A 9,679-nucleotide genomic window follows, 5' to 3' on the forward strand; every position below is an offset into this window, starting at 1 on the left:
CCCATCCCAGCCTCCATGCCCTCTCTCCACCAATGGCTCCCTTCTGGCTTTTGTTACAAGGCAAACTGTCTGAAGTAGCCTGGCAAGGGGTGAGGGGCTCAGCCCCGCAGCAGAGATTTCAGAGTGGGCTTTCTGAGGAGCTCCCGGGTGAATAGAGTCCACGCTGATGAAACTATGTGTCCCTAGGTGTTCCTTTACACTAGGGACACAAAACAAGGGATTGCTGCACACAGGGCTGGTCCTAGAATAAGGAGAGAGACAAAGGGTGCATTAGGACACTGAAGCTGGTTCGTGTAGACAGTTATATAAAGTCTCACCAGCCCTACACACCTTGGCAAGAATCAGTAGTTCCCAAACCTAAAAATAGCTGCCCATGTGACTGAGTGGGAAGGGGAATGTGCCTGGCAGAGTGAGCTGAGCAGACAACATTCCCAGGAGAGAGGTGCCGAGCAAATCACTTCCCAGCCAGAGTTGGGTCCCAGGATCCTAGAACAGATCCCTCACCGTCTCTTACTCCAGGCTTCTACCTGTGAAAAGGATCCTCTCAGTGTAGCTTGAGCTTTATTTGGCACGTAAAGTGGAATAGCAAATGGTGCTTCAGAACGTTATAGACAGGGGATCGTGAGAGGGGAGGAAGAGATCTCAAGGGGAGTGGAAAATAGGGTAAAAGATGACACATAAAAGATAGCAAAAGGGCTGGAGAGATGGCTTAGCGGTTAAGCGCTTGCCTGTGAAGCCTAAGGACCCCGGTTCGAGGCTCGGTTCCCCAGGTCCCACGTTAGCCAGATGCACAAGGGGGCGCACGCGTCTGGAGTTCGTTTGCAGAGGCTGGAAGCCCTGGCGCGCCCATTCTCTCTCTCTCCCTCTATCTGTCTTTCTCTCTCTGTCTGTCGCTCGCAAATAAATAAATAAATAAAATTAAAAAAAAAAAAAAGATAGCAGAAGTCAGGAGACTGCCTGGGGGACATAAGGGAACCCGCTGGGAGACCGGGCTGTGGAAGGGAATGGAGAACAGAGTGTGATAGAAGCACACACGTCATGATGGAGCCCATTTCATGTTTTATGCTAACCTGAAATATTAATCGTAAAAAAATAATCTTAGGGACTGGAGAGAGAGCTTAGTGATTAAAGGTACTTTCTTGTAAAGCCAAATGGCCTGGGTTCAATTCCCCAGCACCCTCATACACATAGTGGCAATGCGTCTGGAGTTTGCGGTGGCAGGGAAGCCCTAGCGTGCTCTTGCATTCTGTCTCTCTCAAAAGTAAAGAAGTAAAAGTAGGGCTGGAGAGATGGCTTAGCGGTTAAGCGCTTGCCTGTGAAGCCTAAGGACCCCAGTTCGAGGCTCGGTTCCCCAGGTCCCACGTTAGCCAGATGCACAAAGGGGCGCACGCATCTGGACTTCGTTTGCAGAGGCTGGAGGCCCTGGTGCGCCCATTCTCTCTCTCTCCCCCTATCTGTCTTTCTCTCTGGGTCTGTTGCTCTCAAATAAATAAATAAATAAATAAATAAATAAATAAATAAATTTTTTTTTAAAAAAAAAGAAGTAAAAGTATTTTTTAAAAAGAATCTTGGGGACTGGAGAAATGGCTCAAAGGTTAAGTTGTTTACCTGAAAAGCCTAAAGACCCAGGTTCCATTCCCCAGTATCTATGGAAAGCCAGATGCACAAAGTGGCACATGTATACAGAGTTCATTTTCAGTGGCGAGAGAGGCCCTGGTATGCCTATTCTATATCTTTCTCTCTCTCTCTCTCTCTCACTCCCTCCTTGCAAATAAATAAATATTTTTTTTTTCTTTTTAAAGAAAAAATCTCCTGGGCGTGGTGGTGCATGCCTTTAATTGCAGCACTCGGGAGGCAGAGGTAGGAAGATCACCATGAGTTCAAGGCCACCCTGAGACTACATGGCAAGTTCCAGGTCACCCTGGGCTAGAGTGAGACCCTGCCTTGAAAAACAAAATGAGAATCATAAACTCCGGGCTGTTGTTACAGCTCACTAAGACAGTGCTTGCCCACCATCTTCAAGGCCCTGGGATCAAGGTTTAGCACCACAAAGAATATAAAACTTAGTTTTATCATGGTCTATTTCCATGAGGCCATATCCATGAGAGAGTTGGTGGTAGTCTGAGCCGACGGCTTAGAGATGATTTCCTGGAATCTTCTTTTTTTTTTTTTAAATTTTTATTTATTTATTTATTTATTTGAGAGTGACAGACACAGAGAGAAGGACAGATAGAGGGAGAGAGAGAGAATGGGCGCGCCAGGGCTTCCAGCCTCTGCAAACGAACTCCAGACGCGTGCACCCCCTTGTGCATCTGGCTAACGTGGGACCTGGGGAACTGAGCCTCGAACCGGGGTCCTTAGGCTTCACAAGCAAGCATTTAACCGCTAAGCCATCTCTCCAGCCCTGGAATCTTCTTTTTTAACTGTGAGCAAGGGGAGTAGCCAATGCAGTGGTTCAGCTAGCGGGCGGTTACGGGAAACTTGAGTCTTGCCCACTAACTCATGGCCCGGGGCCACTCCTGTCATGCTTTGCCTGCCCGCCTTCCTTCCTTCTTTCCTCCCCTTTCTTCCTTTCTCCCTTCTTTCCTTCCTTCCTTCCTTCTTTCCCTCTTTCTTTCTTTCAGAGAAAAAATGAGAATGGCATGCCAGGCAGGGTCTCTTGCAACAGCAGAGGAACGCCAGCCGCATGAGCCACTTTGTGCATCTGGCTTTACAGGGGTACTGGGGAATCGAACCCAGACCAGTAGGCATTTCAAGCAAGGGCCTTTACCCACTGACTCTTCTCCCCAGCCCAATGTTTGTATTGCCAAGGGTAAGGTTGATGCATAGCGGCTTCAATTCTGACCTCAACTTAACTCTAGGTAAAGGGGCTGGAGAAATTTCTCAGGAGTTAAGACACTTGCCTGCCGAGCCTAACGACCTGGGTTTGTTTCCTAGTGTCCATTTAAGCCCTATGCACAAAGTGGCCCACGTGTCTGGAGTTCATTCTCTGTGGCTAGAGGCCCCCAGTGGGCTCAATTCTCATTCTCATTCTCTCTCTCCCTCTCCCTCTCTCTCCCTCTCTCTCTCTCTCTTCTCTTCTCTTCTCTCTACCTCCCTCCTTGCAAACAAATACTTTTTTTAATGAAATAATAAATTGACCATAAGGGAGAAAAAAGATAATTTGATTAATTACATCCCAGTAAGAGTTAACTCACGAGGGAACTGTGTTATTTTAAAAGTGAATCTTAAGTCCTGTTTTTCTTGTTCCTTAGTTCACCGTAGCTTTGCTTATCTATCAAGATCCACTGTTGCATAATGAGCCCAAGATGAATTATTTCCAACAGGGTCCACTTCACCCCGGGATAGAAAGGACCTCGGAGTAGTGTGTGTGTGTCTGGCAAGCAAAGTGCTCCGGGTTAGATCCTCAGAACTGCAAGATGAGTGGGGGGAAGGGAGAGAAAGAAAAAGAGGGAGGAAGGAAGGGGGGAGGGAGGGAGAGAGAGAGGGAGGGAGGGAGGAAGGGAGGGAAGGAGGGACAGAAGGAGGGATGGAGGGACAGAGGGGAAGGGGAGAAGGAGAAAGAAGGAAGGAGGAAGAGGAGAAGGAAAAGGGAGGGAAGGAGGTTGGTCTGTTGGGAGCTGTAATTTAACATTGTGCATAAACATTTCTTTTTTATTTTTATTTATTTGAGAGCGACAGACAGAGAAAGAAGCAGAGAGAGAGAGAGAGAATGGGTGTGCCAGGCCCTCCAGCCACTGAAAGTGAACTCCAGATGCGTGCACCCCCTTGTGCATCTGGCTAACGTGGGACCTGGGGAACTGAGCCTTGAACCGGGGTCCTTAGGCTTCACAGGCAAGCGCTTAACCGCTAAGCATTTCTCCAGTCCTGCATAAACAGTTCTACAAAATGTCCAGTAGGTGGCGGTGTTTAAGAACATTACCACTAGCCTACATCACGACTTCTTACGACAGCTTTTGCAACAGAGGCGGTCAAGTCAGAGGAATTTTGGGGCCCCCTCAGCTCCATCCTGAGCCCCACAAACAAGTCTTTAAACTTTAAGGGAATTTTTTCCTTCCCAGTTATTCTATTTGTTGCTCTTGGAATGGCTCAGGAGCCAGTGTTACCTTCCACGTGGGGTTCACCCTTCAAAATACAGACCAAGGACCTAGTTTTAATATATTACAGTAAATTGGGTTAGTCTTGCCAGGAGTGGTGGCACTGGGGAGGCAGAGGTAGGAGGATCGCCGTGAGTTCGAGGCCACCCTGAGACTCCATAGTGAATTCCAGGTTAGCCTGGGCTAGAGCAAGACCCTACCTCAAAAAACAACAACAAAAAAAAATAGTTTGGGGAATTCTATGTAATCTCTATGAAATGGCCACAAATGCAAGTTTTGTGGGTTGGTTTGTTTGTTTTTTCTTAAAAGTGTGCTGGGTTAGCTCCACAGAGCTGCTCAAATGCCTGTTGCTTTGTATTGCTTTTTTTTTTTTTTTGAGGTAAAGTCACTCTAGCCCAGGTTGACCTGGAATTCACTATGTAGTCTCAGGGTGGCCTCGAACTCAGTGATCCTCCTACACCTCTGCCTCTCCAGTGCTGGGATTAAAGGTGTGAGCAACCACACCTGGCTGATTTGTATTACTTCTTAAGCATCCTAGGATGTGTGAACACGGGACTGGACCCCAATGATAGATATTCATTTATTATTTGTTTGTTTTGTTTATGAGAGAGAGAGGCATATAGAGAGAATGAGCACACCAGGACCTCCTGCCACTGCAAACAAACTGCAGGTGCATGTGCCCCCTTGTGCATTTGGCTTATTTTGGTTCTGGGGACTCAAACCTGGGTCTTTAGGCCTTACAGGCAGCACCTTAACCAGTAAGCCATCTCTCCAGCCCCTGCACTCATTTCTAATCCGCCTCTTCCCGTGTAACATTTCCTGGTCCCTGGTGGGGGTGATCCAATGACCCATCTAGTTCTAGACACTCATCTTTCTCTTCTCATTCCCACGAGTCTTGAATCTCCCTGGTGTGAGCTGCCATTGGTAACCAGGACAGAGCAGTATTGATCAAAGGGAATAAACGTGCCCAACTAGAAGACTTTTTGATGGGCATAACCCCTCCATTTAGCTTCCCTCTAGTGCCAGCCATGAATTCCTTCCCACCCAGTGGTCCTAAGGTCTAATCTGAGAGCAGCCGAACACCCCCACTCCTACTGCGGTGGTTGATTCTGAAGCTTGTGTGACCCGTTGCTTGTTCACACTGTGTGGTGACTCATCCCGGCTGTAGCTCCCGCGTAGCACTTCCCAGCCTGTGACAGCTAGCTGGCAGACAGCTGGCTTCCATGTCAGTTCCAGCTTGATTTCTCAGTGTCTTGTGACCGAAGCCTGTGGTGAGACCCAGTTGTTTTTTTTTTTTATCACTATGTTCTACATAAATGAAAAAAAAATTTTTTAAATAAATATGTTCAGGGAAATGACAATTTATTCTCAAGTGTTTGTTTGGCAAGAGGGAAGAAAATTAAATTGGTAATGATGTATGTGTCAAAAAGACCACGGTAACTTCCTCTCCATAGTGCATCTTTTCAAATTAGAAGCCAGGCCCGGTGGAACGGGACTTGTGATCAAGCTATTAGGGAAGGCTGAGGCTGAGGCAGAATGATTTCAAATTCAAGCCTGATGGGGCCAAAGAGTAAGTTCAAGGCCAGCCTGTCTCAAAATACACAGTAAGGGCTGGAGAGATGGTTTAGCGGTTAAGCGCTTGCCTGTGAAACCTAAGGAACACAGTTCGAGACTCGATTCTGCAGGACCCACGTTAGCCAGATTCACAGGGGGGCGCACTCGTCTAGAGTTTGTTTGCAGAGGCTGGAAGCCCTGGTGCGCCCATTCTCTCTCTCTCCCTCTATCTGTCTGTCACTCACAAATAAATAAATAAAAATAAACAAACATAAAAAAAAGAGCAGAGCCTCAGGAAAGCAACAGCTCTTTAAAAAAAAAAAATACACAGTAAAATGGAGCTGGGGGTGAAAGTCAGTGGAAGAGGGCTTGCTCGGCATCAGTGATCGCCAGGATTCCTTCACCTCACACTAAATCTGGCCACTGTGTCATTGCCTTCCTGTCGATGTCGTTGCCAGACCAACAGTCACAATGAACTTGAAATGCTCTGCTGTGAAGGGATGACATAAGATTCACTTTATATTACCATTTTTATCACTTGTCTCACATAATGCATGTGTGTCTTGTACCCATTCTCATTCTATTTCTCTGTAAGTGCACTATGCCAGGTAGAAAAAAACAACCACCACCCTTTCTTAGTAAAGGCTCAGTGAGATTTACAAGTTATTGAGTCATGTCAAGGAAGATGATGTAACCAAGCAACCCGTGTCTATATTCTGACAACTCGGGGTCCCTTGACTCTCCCTGGCTTATGGATCACCGCCCCCCCCCCCATTGTCTTTCCTTGCTTGCCCATCTTCCAATCAAATTCACTCCGACCTTGGGTGGAAACAGCCTTCCCGGACTGGTGACATTCTCTCTCTTTACAGGCAAGCCAAGACGCCCCAGATATGTCCTGCTTGTTACCCGTGGTTTCACACAACTCTGGGCTTCAAATAGCCCGAGCCCGGACACTCACAGTTATTTAACATCAGATCACCGGACGCGGTGGCTCACGCCTTTAATCCCAGCACTTGGGAGGCAGAGGTAGGAGGATCGCCAAGAGTTCGAGGCCACCCCAAGACTACATAGAGAATTCCAGGACAGCCTGGGCTGGAGTGAGACCCTACCTTGAAAAACTAAAAATAAATAAAATAAATAATTAACATCTGGTCTTTAGCAATGCCTAGCACCCAGAAATGTTTTCACAGCAATGTGCTAATGCACATGTGCACCCAGTGTTTAAAGTCAGGTCATTTGGGGGGTTTTAGAAATAGTCGAATTTGTGCTGGAGAGAACTTGAGACAATCCCCCAGCGACTAAAAGGAGCGTGTGCCCATGAATAAATGATCTTATCTCCTCTCACTTTCGGCAACAGCAAAGTCCACTTGGAAAAGAGGCGGACAACCTATGGGGGAGGTCTTGGTAAACTGACTTGCATAATAAGGATTTCTCATCTCCTCTCGTCATTCTTAACCAGGTACACATGTGTGATATGAAATTTAAAAACTGCCAAAAGACATATGCAGAGGGAGTCTGAGGCCAGACTGGGTTACGTGAGACCTTGTCTGAAAACAGAAGTGACAGGACACAAAGCTGTGTCCTTCGCCACTGTGTTCTTGCATCGGGCATGTCTCTCCGCTCACCGTGACAGACGCTTGCTTGCATGCGCCGTTTCCAGAAGCCTTGCACCTGCCGCCCCGGTGACCGTCCGCGTCAGACTCGAGAGGGCTTACTCGGGTGCTGAAGATCAATCAGCCTTAACTCCCTCTTGCCTCATCCTTCCTGGGTTTCCGCGTGAGCTCTTTTTGCATCTGTCCCTAACGCCCTCCGGGATGCAGTGTGGAGCCACATGTCATCCCCTCGATCCGTGCTGTGTGGGCTACGGCACCATTCCTGTGGCATCAGCAACTCACTACCCTTGGCGTCCACCTCCTGCGCAGGCCCCTCTCCTTCGCCTCGGGCTTCTAGTCCCAGCTGCCTCCTGGTAGGTCTGTCTGGAAAGCTGATGGGCACCTGTACCTGCCCACGGGGACACACGGGACCACCGCATGGCTTTCCTTCTTGCTGTCACAAAACAAGCACAGGTCAAAAATGTAGTGACATAAAGGTCTCCATGCAGGTCTAAAATGTAGTGAAACAGAATCTTATATGCTTAAATTATCTGAGAGAACCCCGTGCCTGCTGCTTCTGGGGAAAGAACCACATCGCTGGGTGTGCCTTGGTGTTGGTCAAGTCTTCCCTAGGGCACAGACTACACTGCTGATGTGCCTACTGGATGCTGCGCCAGTCCACACCAGCTGTGGACTTGGAGGTGCTGGAGGGTTCGGAGCTGCATGGTGTTAGAGAATTTCTGTTATTTTTTTAAATACTATTTATCTGCAAGCATAGATAGATAGGTGATAAATAGATAGATAAATGATTGATAGATAGATAGATAGATAGATAGATAGATAGATAGATAGATGGAATGAGGAGGAACATGCCAGGGCCTCTTGCCCCTGCACATGAACTCCAGACACATGAACCACCATGTGGGTACTGGGGAATTGAACTGGAGCCAGCAGTGCCTTTACTTGCTGAGCCATCTCCTCAATGCAACTGCCATCATTTTGTTTTGTTTTTTTTTTTTTAAATATTTTATTTATTTATATATTTGAAAGACAGAGAGAGAAAGAGGCAGATAGAGAGAAAGCAAGAATGGGCATGCCGTGTCCTCCAGCCACTGCAAGTGAACTCCAGATTCATGTACCCCCTTGAGCATCTGGCTTACATGGGTCCTGGGGAATTGAACCAGGGTCCTTAAGCTTTGCAGGCAAATGCCTTGACTGCTTAGCCATTTCTTCAGGCCTTTTTTGTTTGTTTGTTTGTTTGTTTTGTTTTGTTTTTGAGACAGGGCCTCTTGTAACCCAGACTTCCCTTGAACTCACTAGGTAGCCAAGGATGGCCTTGAACCTCTGATCCTTGTGCCTGTGCCTTTACCTCCTGAGTGCTGGGATCAGACGCATGCACAACCACATCCCATTTATGCAGTGCTGGGATGGAACCCAGGGCCTAGAACGTCCCAAGTGGGCATTCTACCAACTGAGCTACGTCCCGACCTGTGTTCTGTTCCTCCGCAGGGTCATACCTTGGTGCGTTCGTAAGTGTGAATGAATGCCCCAAGGTAACCTTTCCTCCTCCTGGCTGGTGGAACATTCAGAGTGGAGACATTGGTCTCAGGTTGCTCTGATACGTGTCAACCATCCACTTGAGCTTAAGAAGATGTTGGCATATCTGTTGCCCAGAAACTGTGCCTAGAAAGAAAGATCAGCAGTGCCATAGGCGGAGGCTTCTTATATCGCACAGAAGAAAAGAAGGGGGCTGGGGAGATGGCCCAGTGGGTAAAACACTGGCTAGGCAAGCACGAGGACCCGAGTTCGGATCCCCAGCACCCACATAGAAGCCTGGTGTGAAGCCTGTACTTTCAGGGATCACTTCTATGGCCCATGACTAGAGAAGTTTCTCTGCCTGGGTAGAGTGTGGGAAACCGCAGAAGGAATTGTAGCGCTCTCTCCTGAGCGTGAAGCCAGCTTATTCTGATACCTTCAACCTTGAAGATCATTCCTCTCTTCTTCCTAGAAGAGCAACAGGGAGAGAATGCAGTCGGTGTGGAGGAGAACCAAACATAAAAACAAGAAAGAAAAGTGATGTGACAATGCACCTGTATGTCATCCCAGTATGGGGAAGGGGAGACAGGCGAGTACCTGGAACTTACCGGCTGGCTAGTCTAGCCAAATCACCGAGCGCTAGGTTCCTCGAAAGATACGGTGGGGCTGGAGAGATGGCTTAGCGGTTAAGGCACTTGCTTGCAACACCTAAGGACCCAGGTTCGATTCTCCAGGTCCCATGTAAGCCAGATGCACATGGTGGCACCTGTGTCTGGAGTTCGTTTGCAGTGGCTGGAAGCCCTGGCATGCCTGTTCTCTCTCTCTCTCTCCCTCTTTCTCTGCCTATAATAAATAAAATAAAATAAATAAACAAATCTTTTTGAAGACCTGATGTTGACC

The 9,679-nt window shown here is 47.7% G+C and overlaps 1 pseudogene; it reads left to right on the plus strand.

The window, feature by feature from the left end:
- Positions 1 to 9,084: 9,084 nt before the first annotated feature.
- Positions 9,085 to 9,285, plus strand: LOC123456436 (annotated as a pseudogene).
- Positions 9,286 to 9,679: the final 394 nt, after the last annotated feature.

Source organism: Jaculus jaculus, chromosome 22 (assembly GCF_020740685.1).
Source record: "Jaculus jaculus isolate mJacJac1 chromosome 22, mJacJac1.mat.Y.cur, whole genome shotgun sequence".
NCBI lineage: Eukaryota > Metazoa > Chordata > Mammalia > Rodentia > Dipodidae > Jaculus > Jaculus jaculus.